General features: G+C 38.0%; 1 protein-coding gene across 1 annotated transcript in view; it reads right to left on the bottom strand.

Moving 5' to 3' along the window:
- Positions 1-14,482, bottom strand: part of SERTAD2 (SERTA domain containing 2) — a 122,520-nt gene that overhangs the window by 49,151 nt on the left and 58,887 nt on the right. The gene's annotated exons all lie outside the window — the stretch shown is intronic.

The raw sequence follows: 14,482 nt of genomic DNA, 5'->3' as shown, positions 1-14,482 counted from the left end.
AAAATTGTGCACTTTGGGAGGCCGAGGCGGGCAGATTGCCTGAGCTCAGGAGTTCGAGACCGGCCTGGGCAACACTGTGAAACCCTGTCTCTACTAAAATACAAAAAAATTAGCAGGGCGTGGCCGTGTGCATCTGTAATCCCAGCTACTCAGGAGGCTGAGGCAGGAGAATCGCCTGAACCCGGGAGGCGGAAGTTGCAGTAAGCCGAGATCACGCCACTGCACTCCAGCCTGGGCGACAGAGCAAGACTCCGTCTCAAAAAAACAAACAAAACAAAACAAAAATTAATTGTGGCACTTACATTTACCATTCTAAACTTTTTAAAGTGTACAATTAAGTTCCTTCACAATATTGCACAACCATCACTATTATCCATTTCCAGAACTTTTTCATTGCCCCAAGAAGAAATGGTATACCTATTAAATGATGATTCTCCATTCTCTACTAGCCTCAGCCTCTGGTAAGGAGGCTATTCTATTCCTCAGCTATTCTATGTTGTCTTTATGAATTTGACTATTTTAGGTACCTGACGTGAGTAGAATTCTGTTATTTTGTGCATGATTTATTTCACTTAGTTTATTTTCCAGGTTCACACACGGTGTACCCAGTATCAGAATTTCATTCTTTTTTAAGGCTAATATTCTATTGTATGTACATACCACATGTTGTTTATCCAGTCTCTGTTGATGGACATTTAGGTTGTTTCCACCTTTTGGCTATTGTGAATAATGCTGCTGTGAACACTGGCATATGATTATCTGAGTTTCTGCTTTCAATTCTTTGGGGTATATACCTAGAAGTGGAATTGCTGGATCATATTGTAATTCTATGCTTACCTTTTTGAGGAAGTGAAAAGTAGCTTTTTAAAACAAATCTTTTAAAACATAATTATGTTCTTGTAATGAGCCATACGTTCATTTAATGGCTAAAATTCTTTCCCTCTGACGTGTGGAGGTCCCAGTTGTCTCTACATTGCTAAATTCAATGATCAGTTCTCACACCTTACCTGACCTGACCTACACAGTTGATCAGGTGACCACTCCCTCCTCTAGGAAACACTCTGTTCACTTGGCTTCCAGGACCCTACACTCCTGATTTTTCTTCCTCTTTCACTGGCCACGCCTCTCAGTCTCTCTTAGTAAGTTCTTCTCCCTCTCCTTGGCCTTTAAAACTCTCAAGGGTAACTGGGGCTCAATCCTTGGGCTTCTTCAATATGCTCCTCCCTTGGAGATCTCATCTAGTTTTATAGCTTTACATACCATATAAATATTGTCAACTTCCAAATTTGTATCTCCTGCCTGTATTCCTCTCCTCTGAGGTCCAGTCTCAAATCTTCAACTGCCTATTCAACATATCCATATAGATGTCTTATCAATATGCACTCCTCAACTTCCCCCCAAAGCCATCCCCCTGCATTTTTTTTCCAACTCAGTTAATGGCAACACTATTTGTCCAAGTCCTCAGCTGCAAAGCCTTGGACCCATCATTGATTTCTTACATCTAATCTGTCAGGAAATTCTCACAACTCTAGTGCTATGCTACTACCCCAGTCCCAATCATCATCACCTCTTGGACCTTGAATACTGAAATAGTTTCTGAAGTACACTTCCTTACTTCCACCTTTGTTCTCCTACTGTTCTCAACACAGCAGTCAGAGTGACTGTTTTCTTTCTTTTTTTTTTTTTTTTTTTTTTGAGATGGGAGTTTCATTCTTTTTGCCCAGGCTGGAGTGCAATGGCGTGATCTTGGCTCACTGCAACCTCCACCTCCCGGATTCAAGCAATTCTCCTGTCTCAGCCTCCCAGTTAGCTGGGATTACAGGTGCCCACCACCACGCCCTGCTATAGAGTGATTCTTTTCCAAACGGAAGTCAGATCATGCCACCTCTCCACTCCTCCAATCCTCCAATGGCCCCCATCATTCCACTTAAAGGAGAAGACAAAAGGCTCTCAATGTTCTATATTCTCACTGTCCCTCTAACCTCTCACCAAACTATTCTCCCTCATACATCTTGTTTCACCAACACTGGCTTTACCTGCTCACTGGTCTTTGAACATGCTAGAAACATTTCTACCTCAAAGCCTTTACAATGGCTGTTCCTTCTGCCTGGAACTTTCTTCCCCCATATATCCACATGGTTTTCTCTCTCACTTTCTTCAAGCCTTTGTTCAAATGATATTCTTCAAACTGTTTAAAATTGCAACCACCCACTCTTGCATGCCTTTCTATATCCTTAACCTGTAAACACTGCTTTAAAATTTTTTTCCATAGCACTTATTACTTCCTAACATATTGCATAATTTATGTATTATAGTCATTGTCTTCTGTTCAGTTAAACTGTAAGGTCCCTGAAAGCCAGGGCATTCCCCCCTGATTTTGTTCACTACTATATTTCTAGCTGCTACAGTCTCAATGTTTATGTCCCCTTCTCAAATTCATCATTGAAGCCTTAATCCCCAGTGTGATAGTATTTGGAGGTGGGGCCTTTGGCAGGTAATTAGGTTTAGATGAGGTCATAGAGTGGAGTCCCCATGATAGAGGTTAGTGCCCTTGGAGAAAAAGAAACAGACAGGGGATCTCTCCCTCTCTGTGTATGTGCTCAAACCAAGGAAAGGCCATATAATGATATAACCACGAAGAGGGCCTTCACCAAGAGCCCAACCATGTTGGCACCCTGATCCCAGACTTCCAGCCTCCAGAACCATAAGAAATATTTGCTGTTTAAGCCATCCAGTCTGTGCTAATTTGTTACAGCAGCCTGAATTAAGACACCAGCACTCAGAACAATGCCTACCATAAAGTAGATGCTCAGTAGACAGTTTTTAAATGAATGGGTCAGCAGAGAGTTGCCCTTCATTTGGAGATGTACTGTCAGTTGTGGGTGCTTAATATGGCTACATTCAAATGGTTAGCCTCTCTCACCTAAGGCAACCCACAGACACTTTTCAAACATCTTCTACAAGTCAGCACTATATCAGCTGCTGAATAAATAAAATACTTTCCCTCAAGGAGTTCACAGTCCAATGGGGTTTTAAGGAGCTCATAATTTTTTAAGTAAACTTTGTTTTTGAGATAACTGTATTTTCATATGCAGTTGGAAGACACAATCCTAAGAGATACTATGTCCCCTTTATACAGTTTCCCCCAAGGGTGCTATCTTGCAAAAGTATGGCACAAGATGTTGCCATTGATAGAGACAAGATACAGAATATTGCCATCACACAAATCCCTTGTGTTGCCTTTTTATAGCCATATCCACTTCCCTCCCTTGCACTCCCCACTCCCCACCTTCCTTACCTCCTGGAAACCACTAATCTGTTCACCATTTCTATGATTTTTGTCATTTCAAAAATGTTACATACATGGAATCATACAGTCTGAAACTTTTGGGATTGGCTTTTTTTCACTCAGCATAATTCGTCCAGGTTGTAGAATGAATCATTAGCCCGTTCCTTTTCGTTGCTGAGTAGTGCTGAAAGTACCATAGTTTATTTAACCACCTACTCACTGAAGGACATCTGGGTTGTTTACAGTTTGGGGCTATTACAAATAAAGTTGCTACTAACACTTGTGTATATAGGTTTTTGTAAGAATTTAAGTTTTCATTTCTCTGGAATAAATGCCCAAGTGTGCAATTGCTGGGTCGTGTGGTAGTGTCATGCATAGTTTTTAAAGAAATCGCCGAGCTGTTTTTCAGAGTGCCTGCAATATTTTACATTCCCACCAGCAAATGTGCCTGTGAACTAGATTCTCCATATCCTCATCAGTACTTGGTGTTTTCACTATTTTTTATTTTAGCCTTTCTGAGGTGTGTTTGTATCTTGTGGTTTTAAAATGCATTTCCCTAATAATGTTGAACATCTTTTTGCACTTGTATATCCTCTTTGGTGAAATGTTTCTTCATGCCTTTTACCCATTTTTAAATTTGATTCTATGATTTTTTTACAGTTGAGTTTCCAGTGTTCTTTATATATCTTAGTTGTCAGATACATGGTTTGCAAATATTTTTTCCCCAAGTCTGTAGTTTGTATTTTCATCCTCTTAACATGGTCTTTCCTAGAGCAAACTTTTAAATTTGACTGTCTAGTTTGTCAATTTTTCCTTTTATTGATAGTGCTTTACATGCATAATACAACTTATTTTACAATGGGACTTGGTCTTAAGCAAATAAAGGTTTGCCAGATAGAGAAATGGGAAAGAACATTCAAGAATAATGTATCAGGATTGCAATACTACCTAGTATGCCAGTTGGCTTAAAAAACATGAGAACATGGGAAATTTTTGACAATCCTATACCTACAATAATACTTTCTGTGCAACCAGAAAGTCCTATACTCTTTATAGGATAGGGAGGTGGGGATGGAGAGTAACTGCTCTGTGTCTACAATTTGAAATATTTGGGGATTGGTGAATATAATAAGCACTTTCTTCAAAAACAAGGAAAAGTACTAGTGCCAAACCCTCTGAGATAATATATAATCCTAGACTCCAAAAATGGAATTCAGAAGGCATTTTCCTACACAAACAATGTGGTGTTAATTAGATGAAGGTGAAAAGAATGGCAAGCAGAGGGGCCTCTCCTTTATTTGACAGAATCACTTTCATAGAACATTATACATAAATGAAAATTCCAGAAAACTGATGAAGCTTACCTTCTTTTAGAGTGTCAAAATGTTTTTTCTTTTAACCACAGTGGAAGACTCTGGATCTTGATTACTTAACCTAAATATTTTACTATGTGGCAATGTTGTTAAATGGGCAATGCCTCGGGGCCACTAAAGTTCATAGGACTATTTGCCCCTGTGTCAGATTCCTCTGAATTGCCAGTTTAACTTTTGCCTCAGCCTTTTGTACATCCTTATTTGTTTTGGGGCATTCTGCTCTCAATTTTTGCAGCTGTCAAGATGCCTGCCACTCACTACACTTCCTTTTAATCTGTAACGATTTAGGAAGCCCTATAACCAAGCTAATAAGAATTCTGTCTAAATAAGACTAAGAGGCTCTGAACTGGGGACATGATTTTAGTCACCTCTGGGTAAAATGCATTAATGCATGGCTGTGTGATATCCATTTTGATGTTGTTGACAGCCTTGGGCAGAGACTTCTAGCTTTCCATATATATTCTCCCCTTTCCTCCACAATAATTAATTTTTAGTTGAGTCCATGACTGCCCAACCAAAGACTAAATTTCCTAGCCTCTTTTGTAGCTGGGTGTGGCCATGTGATTGGCAAACAGGATTTGAGCTGAAGTGAGCTAAAGTGACAGCTGTCACTTTTGGGTTGTGCCCATCCCCCCTCCCTTTCCAACGGCTGATCTAATGGGTGTTCAGCCATCTTGGACAAAGGCAATGCTCCAGGGATGGTGAAGCAAGTGAAGATAGAAAGTTATATGATCATAGTGCTAGTGCATTGTTCCCTAATCTTTCTTTATATCTTTGAGTATCACTAATATTTTCGGGAGATACCACAAAATTCTTAGTAAAAAATGAATTCTAAGTTGAAATATATATTATGTAGAACCTTCTGAGAGACACGTTGTGGTAGGCAGCCTCTAAGATGGCCTCCAAGTGATTCCTGCCTCCAGGTATTCACACCCTAGGGAAATTCCCTTTTCCTTGAGAGTAGGCTGGCCTAGCGATTCACTTCTAACAAACAGAGGCAGTAAAGGTCATGGGATGTCACTATCAAGATTAGGTTTACAAAAGGACTGTGGCTTCCCTCTTCCTTACCCTTTCTTGCTCTTTTGCTTGCTTGCTCTGGTGAAAGCCAGCTGCCATGCTGTGAGCTATTCTAGACAGAAATTCCTATGATAAGGACACCATCCAACAGCCCATGAGGGGCTGAGGTCCTCATTCCAATAGCCTGTAAGGAACTGAATCCTTCCCCCAACCATGTGAGTGAGCCTGGAAGTAAATCTTTCCTTATTTGAGCCTTCATATGCGACTGTGACCCTGCCTGACACTGAGACACTGTGGGGCAGAGGCACCCAACTACGCTGCAGTTGGATTTTTGACTCATGGAAAAACTGAGATAATAAATGCTTGTTGTTGTAAGCTGCTAAATTTGAGGTAATTTGTTATGTAGCAATAAATAGATAACTGATACAGACTTACAAAATAGAAATATCAATGATAAGAGGTAATTTTTGAGGGCTGGGCACAGTAGCTCACGCCTGTAATCCCAGCACTTTGGGAGGCCAAGGCGGGCAGATCACCTGAAGTCAGGAGTTCGAGACCAGCCTGACCAACATGGAGAAACTCCGTCTCTACTAAAAATACAAAATCAGCCTGGCTTGATGGCACATGCCTGTAATCCCAGCTACTTGGGAGGCTGAGGCAGGAGAATTGCTTGAACCCGGGAGGCAGAGGTTGCGGTTAGCCGAGATCACACCATTGCACTCCAGCCTGGGCAACAAGAGCAAAACTCTGTCTCAAAAAAAAAAAAAAAATAGGTAATTTTTAAAGGGCATACATGCATTTCATTTCATGATTTTGCTGCTTTTACACATACTACAATCTTGTAGGTAGTATTTATATGAAAATAAAGGGAATACATCATTGGAGTATTAAAATAACTTTGTTTATAGCTACAATTTGAACACTAGCAAAACAGCCTTTGAAAGTACTCAAATAATTAATTTTGTTTAAATATTTTAAGGCCAATGATTTCATATCAAAGTAATAATCTATATTATAGTCATAAAGATCTCTTACTCTTTTCCACCAAGATAAAATAGAATCTTTATTATAACTCAAGATGAAATTCTATCTGTGAGATTTATAAAATGTTATAAAACTCATGAGGTATCAATAAAAACAAGCAAATTTCTAAATATTCAGATTTGGAAATGTTTAAGTATTGATAATTTAAATATTTACATCTTGGTAATTCCAACCCTCTAAGTAGACTCTCTCTTGCATAGAGAAATCATTTTTTCTTTTGTTTCCCTTCAGATTTATTTTTTAAAAACTCAAATACAGTGGAGGAAAATATAACAGATCTATTGAGTTAGAATTCACATACCATACAACTCATCCATTTAAAGTGTACAATTCAACGGCTTTTAGTATATTCACAGAGTTGTAAAACCAGCTGCATTTTGCACATGGTGTTTTGAGAGGGCAGGATGATAAGAAAGTAGAAAGGAGGAAATTTTCCATAAATTACCACTCTTTTCAAAGACTAAGGCCTATCTTCCAAAGCTAACCTGCAGGAATTTTTTCAAAGCTTATTCTCAGCTGGGTCCAGTGGCTCACATCTGTAATCCCAGTACTTTGGGAGGCTGAGGCAGGCAGATCTTTTGAGCTCAGGACTTTTAGAGCAACCTGGGCAAGATGGCGAAACCTCATTTCTATAAAAAATAAAAGAAGGCTGAGGTGGGAGGGTTGCTTGAGCCTGGGAGGCTGCAGTGAGCCAAGAACGCGCCACTGCACTCCAGCCTGGGCAACCAAGCGAGACTCTGTCTCAAAAAAAGAAAAAAAAAACCAAAAACGTATTCTCCTCCACAACTGGCTAAAATCCCTAGATTACTTTTCAGCCTTTATTCTTAAATGACTCTGCCCTCCAGCCCCACTGCCATACACTTGCTCTTGGCCACTGCTCTTTCTCCATTTTCTCTAACTATAACCTCCAGATCCGCAGACCTCCAATAGCACATGGTACTCTCCAGTGCAGAGCTTCTGCACGGTGTGCAAAGTACCATGAATGGGTGGCAGGTACACTGAGATGCTGATCCTTCCATCTGCAAGGCAGCCACCAAGGGCCCAGAGCAATGGAAACCCTCAAGCCAGTGCCTCAGGAGGGCTCGCTCTCTTCAATATTTTTTGTGTGTCATAACACAGAAAAAGCTGTGAAGCACTGTTCTAGTTTGACTAACTTGGTAAACAAACATATCTTGAAACCAACCATGTTCCAATTATTCTGTTAGGTATTGGGGCAATATAAATAAAAAGACAGTCCCTTATAATCTGGAAAAATAGACATCTAAGTCAGTATAAGACATTGTGATAGGAGTACCCAGGTAATGGTATAACAGAATGTTAACAAAGAAAACCCCTGGACATGGTTTGAGAAACAAAGAGAAGAGAAATCAGGCAGCAGATGAGAAATGGCTGCCTCTAGCTAAGGATCAGATTTCTCAGGGAACCTGGAATGCAAACCTCATGAAGGCAGGGACAACTTCTACCTTATATTACCACCATATCCCAACACCACACAATGCCTAGATTATTCCAGGTATTAGATACATTTTGTTGAATGAATAGAGTTCACACTCCTCTTCTTATGCAATGTGACCTAGTAACCAAGGGTTCATTTTTGCCAGTCTCTACAGAATTACAAAACCATTGGGAACATGGTGACCTTTGGCTTTAGTCTGCTGGGATTAATTGATCCCTTTCTGGGGACTCTGATAATCTGGGTATTTCTCAATTCTGCATTAAATCTAAGTAAAAGAATTCATTTTAATTAAGTCAACATATGTTTATTTAGTGCCCACTATGATGGAAAGTTATTATTTTACTAGAAAATTTACAGATTTCACAATATTCATTTTAAAAAATGTTATCTGCCAAATAAACCGTGTAAGAAAAGTGAGGTTCTAGACAGGTCATATTTTTTTTTAAAACGAAACAGGGAAGATCTAGTTCTGAGAAGAATTAAGTACTGCTTTAGCCCAGGAAGAAACACCTAGGAATAAGAAGAAGAAAGAGGGAAAGAATAAGTTGAGAAGTTGAATTCAGAAAAGGGAAACACTCACTAAAACAAATCAAAAAGAAAGGCAGAGTGAGTGCAGATGGTCACAATTCATTTTATATCTATTTATGATGGCATTAGATCTTACCCTCTGCAACAATAAATCTTAGAATTCAAATTTGTCTGGTGTTTTATTTCCTCTTACTTCATAAACACAGCCCCAAATAAATAAAAACAAAATAAATAAATAAAAAAGAGAAAATTACAGAAAATAGAGTTACATCTATATTACATTCAGTTATGTTGAACTATAAAAATACTACTGTCAAATAGCACAGCTGTCAAATAGAGTAAACTCCAAAAATGTGGAAGGAAGACATGCATAAAAGAAACAAGAGTGCAAACAATTCCCACCAATAACGGGTGTAATTATTACTCTGTCTTTACTTAATCCCTGGGATTCACAGCACTTCAAGAATTCCTGGTAGCTGAAAACTGTACAATAGGCAGAAAGAATGATAGTCCTCTATCCTTAAAACTGGTTCTCCTCTGGGCCAGTCAAAAGTCTCCTTTTGTTTCTAGCATTGTTCCCTATCTAATCAAACCATCAAAATTCCCTTAGAAAAAATGAATCTTTATAAAGTTTTCCCTTTTGTCTGCCCTATTGTCTATTAACTCTCATCTTTTGCCTGGGGTGAAAATTCATACTTCAGAAGGAAGATAATCAAAAACAGAAACAAACTATTCTTGAGAAGCGGGTGGACAAGCATATTACAAACTAAGAGGTTAAATGAAGCTAAAAATCAGAATCTGAAATTCAATTCTACCAATAATCCTAAAATTGTGGATTAGTTACTTAGTTGTTTTATCATTCATTGTATATCCATCCTCCACCCCACTTCTCATCCACTACAACATGAAGAAATCTCTTAAAAGCACCATTAGAATATAGCAGAACTGACTGGGTCAATTTTAAGTATTTCTTCCTGTATCTGGGAGGCTCGTGATCACTGAAGTGTTCAAAAGATGAAAAGTAAAAGGAAACTGAATGAGGGGCAGGACTATATTTCTGATTCTAAGATTTTATAAGCAAACAGAAAATCCATATAGTCTATGAACTAAATAATCAGATAGTGAACCATCATGAAACAACATAAATTTACTAAATATCCTAGTGGTTATGAGAATTTTAATTAATTTTACATTTTCCTTGGGCTTGTACTCAGTATTTGCTGAACAATCAAGTAGTTTATTATCTTACAAATTGAAGAAAACCAAATAGTTGAAATCATTTTCATTAAGAACAAAATTACTCCTTATACATACATATTTACTTCATCTTTATTACAAGATTCTGTCACGGTGAATAACTACAAACAGTGGCACAGATTACTTATCAATGGGTTTAGTAACTGAAGAGATAAACTATTAAAATTGCACATGATCATTGACATGTTGATAGTTTGGTCTTTGCATAGTTTTCTTTCTTTTGGAAAATTTAAAAAAATAATCTATAGTATCTGAATAACACCTTGCCATAAATGTTGTATATTATGAAAATACACTTCTTGCGAATGGAATCTACGAATGTCCAATATGTGTCTTTCAACATCTTTAACTGGATTTTTCTGGAACACATATTTTTGGTCTTGATCTCAAACTTTTCATCACCCGCTTTACATACCTTTTTTGTTCAAAATTAAAGACAAAATAGAGAACACATAGATTGTAAGGTTTTTTCCCAAATACTATTTCTCCATAACTACCTTTCAGAGGAAACTTTCTGAAATGTTTGGACAAAAATAAATACAATTTATCATAACTAAACTTCTAACTGACACTTGCTTAAGTAGGTTTTATTTTGGCTGAATACTCAGAACAAGGCCACATATCTCAAATAAAGAACAACGAGGAATTCAGCATTTTGGCTTTCAAAAAGTCATGTCAACAGTGTATTGTATTTTAAGGATGCAAAAATGCATCAGACTCATTTAATCAATTTTATTATTCTTTGTAAAGAACCAATTTTTTTGTTTCATAGATTTTTGGGGGAGTATTAGCTGCCCTTTTTCTATTTTATAGATTTCTCTTTATTAGTTTCTTTCTTCTACTCACTTTGGATTTAATTTGCCCTTCTTTTTCTAGTTCCTCCAGGTAAAAACTTAAATAATTGATTTTGGCTCTTCTTTCTTTTCTAGTATAAGCATTTAAAATTATAAATTTCCCTCAAGTACTGCTTTAACTGCATCCCACAACTTTTGACATGCTGTGATTTCGTTCAGTTAAAAATATTTTCTATTTTCCTTTGTGATTTCTTCAAACCATCCATGTGTTATATTTAAACTACAAAGTTTAATTTCTACATATTTGGAGAATTTCTCAGGTACATTTTTGTTACTGATTTCTAGTTTCTCCTGTAATCAGAAAACACTCTCCATGATTTCTATCTTTTAAAATTTACTGAGACTTTTTCTATGGGCCAGAATATGGTATATTTTGGTGAACACTCCATATGCACTTGAAAAGAATACGTATTCTGCTACTACTGGGTAGTGTATTCCGTAAAAATCAATTCAATCACGTTGGTTGATAGTGTTTTTCAAGTCTTCCCATTCCTTTCCAATTTTTTGTCTATTTTTGTACTATCAATTACTGGGCTGGGAGTAATGAAATTTCCAACTTAATTGCAGAATAATCTATTTCTGGTTTTAGTTTTCTCAGGTTTTATATAGTATATTTTGAAGGTGTCAACTGCATACAGATTCATGATTTGAATATCTTCTTGATGAATCAATCCTTTTATCATTCTATTGGATATCTAAAGCTAGGTAACAAATTATTCTAAAACTTTGCAGCTTAAAATAATAAACATTTATTAAAAAAACAAACACTGGTTCTGCCGATCAGAAATTCAGAAATTCAGGGGTAGCTTAGTTGGGTGGTTCTGGTCTGGGGTCTCCCATGAGGTAGCCGTTAACAGGTTGGCTGGGGCTGCAGTTATCTGAAGGCTTGACTGGGGTTGTTGGATATGCTCCCAAGATGGCTCACACACGTGGCTCTTGGTTGGAGGTCTTCGTTGCTCACTATGTGAACCTCTCTTCATCCATAGCAGCTGACCTCTCTCAGAGCAAATGACTAAGTAGAGAGCAACTAAGTTGGAAGCCACAATATCTTTTATCTCTTCTACCATATTCTATTCATGAGTCACAAAGTCCAATCAACATTCAAGAGGAGAAGAATTAGGCTCTACCTCTTAAAGAAAAGTATATCTAACAATATGAAGACATATTTTAAAATCACCACAATCATTATAAAATGTCTTCTTTATCCCTGGTAATGTTTCTTGTTTTTTTTTTTTTTCTTTTTTTTTTTAAGACAAAGTCTCAGTCTGTCGCCCAGGCTGGAGTGCAGTGGTGCAATCTCGGCTCACTGCAACCTCCGCCTCCTGGGTTCAAGCAATTTTCGTGCCTCAGCCTCCTGAGTAGCTAGGATTACAGGCACCTGCCACCACACCTGGCTAATTTTTGTATTTTTAGTAGAGACGGGGTTTCACTATGTTGGCCAGGCTGGTCTCAAACTCCTGACCTCAGGTGATCCACCCGCCTCGGCCTCCCAAAGTGCTGGGATTACAGGTGTGAGCCACCATGCCTGGCCAATATTTCTTGTTCTGAATCTACTTTGATATCGATATAGCCACTACAGCTTCCTTCTGATTAGTGTTTGCATGGTTTATTTTTCCTTATCCTTTTAACCTGTGTCTTTATATTTTAAGTGCAGATAACATATAATTATAGATGGCATATAGTTAGGCCCTGCTTATAGATAGCGTATATAGTTGAATCATTTTTTTCCCCACTCTGAGTCCCTTACACGGATTGTTTAAACCATTTACACTTAATGTAATTATTGATATGGATTTGCTCAAGTCTAGCATCTTGGTACTTGTTTTCTATTTGTCCCATCTGTTCTTTGTTTTAACTTTTAATTTTTATGGGTACGTAGTAGGTGGATATATATATGCGGTACATGAGATATTTTGATATAGGCATACAATGTGTAATAATCACATCAGGGTAAACGGAGTATCTATCACCTCAAGGATTTATCATTTCTTTGTGTCATGAACATTTCAATTATATTCTTTTAGTTATTTTTAAATGTATAATATATTGTTACCTGTTGTCCTATCAAATACTAGATCTTATTCATTCTACCTAACTATATTTTTGTACTCATTAACCATCCCGAACTCCCCCCGCCACACACACCCTCATACCTTTCTCTGCCTCTGGTAACCTTCATTCTACTTCTTACCTTTCCCTGCCTCTGGTAACCTTCATTCTACTCCTTACCTCCACCATCTGTTCTTGACTACATTTTCCTCCCTTCTTTTGAGTATTTTACTATTTCATTTTATCTTTTCCATTTATACATTAGCTATTTCTCTTTATTTCTTTATTAGTATTTACAAGATGCTTTTTTTTTTTTATTGAGACTTAGTCTTGCTCTGCTGCCAGGCTTGAGTGCAGTGTAGCAATCTCGGCTCACTTCAACCTCCGCCTCCCAGGTTCAAGCGATTCTCCTGCCTCAGCCTCTCGAGTAGCTGGGAATACAGGTGCACGCCACCATGCTCAGCTAATTTTTGTATTTTTAGTAGAGACAGGGTTTCACCACGTTGGCCAGGTTGGCCTTGAACTCCTGACCTTGTGATCCACCTGCCTTGGCCTCCCAAAGTGCTGGGATTACAGGCGTGAGCCACTGTGCCCGGCACTATGCTATGCATTTTTAATTTAACAGAATTAGGATCCCTAACCCAAAAATCTGAAATCCAAAATGCTCTGTAGTTGGAAAAGTTTAGCCCTGCAATGATGCTCAAAAAAATTGTTCATTGGAGCATTTGGGATTTCAGATTAGGGATGCTCAATCAGTAAGCATACTGCAAACATTCCAAAGTCCAAAATCTAAAACATTTCTGGTTCCAAGCAATTTGGATAAGAGATATTCAACCTGTACTTTCAAATAATATTAGATCACTTCATATATATTGTAAAAGCCATTCTTGGTACTATATTGGTTCATACATTTACTTCTACATAGATTATAAGGCCCACAATACAACATTCTCATGTTTGCTTTAAACAGTCAATTGTTGTTTAAAAGGATTTTTTATAAAATTTTAATGGGGAAAGAAGTCTCCTGTATTTACCCATATATTTGCCACCTCCAATGCTCTTTATTGTTTTGTGTATTTCTAAATTCCCATCTGGGATCTCTTCTTCTTCAGCCTGAACATTTTCCCATTACATTTCTTGGTGTGCAGGTCTGCTGGCCATGTGTTCTCATAGCTTTTGATTTGAAAATGTCTTTGTTTTGTCTTCATTTCTGAAGGGTATTTTCACCTGGTATATAATTTATTTATTTTATTTATTTATTTATTATTTTGAGACAGAATCTTGCTCTGTTGCCTAGGCTGGAGTGCAGTGGCTTGATCTTGGCTCACTTCAACCTCTGCCTCCCGGGTTCAAGCAATTCTCCTGGCTCAGCCTCCCAAGTTGCTGGGATTACAGGTGCCCACCACCACGCCTGGCTAATTTTTTGTATTTTTTAGTAGAGATGAGGTTTCGCCATGTTGGCCAGGCTGGTCTTGAACCCCTGACCTCAGGTGATCCACCCACCTTGGCCTCCCAAAGTGCTGGGATTACAGGCGTGAGCCACCGTGCCCGGCCGCTGATTTTGTTTTGACTAGCATTTAAGTTACTTGCAAATCAACTTGATCCCTTCCAGGCT

Source organism: Pan paniscus, chromosome 12 (genome assembly GCF_029289425.2).
Source record: "Pan paniscus chromosome 12, NHGRI_mPanPan1-v2.0_pri, whole genome shotgun sequence".
Lineage (NCBI taxonomy): Eukaryota > Metazoa > Chordata > Mammalia > Primates > Hominidae > Pan > Pan paniscus.
Note: the sequence above shows the minus strand (reverse complement) of the source record. Positions and strands in the feature narration are given on the sequence as shown.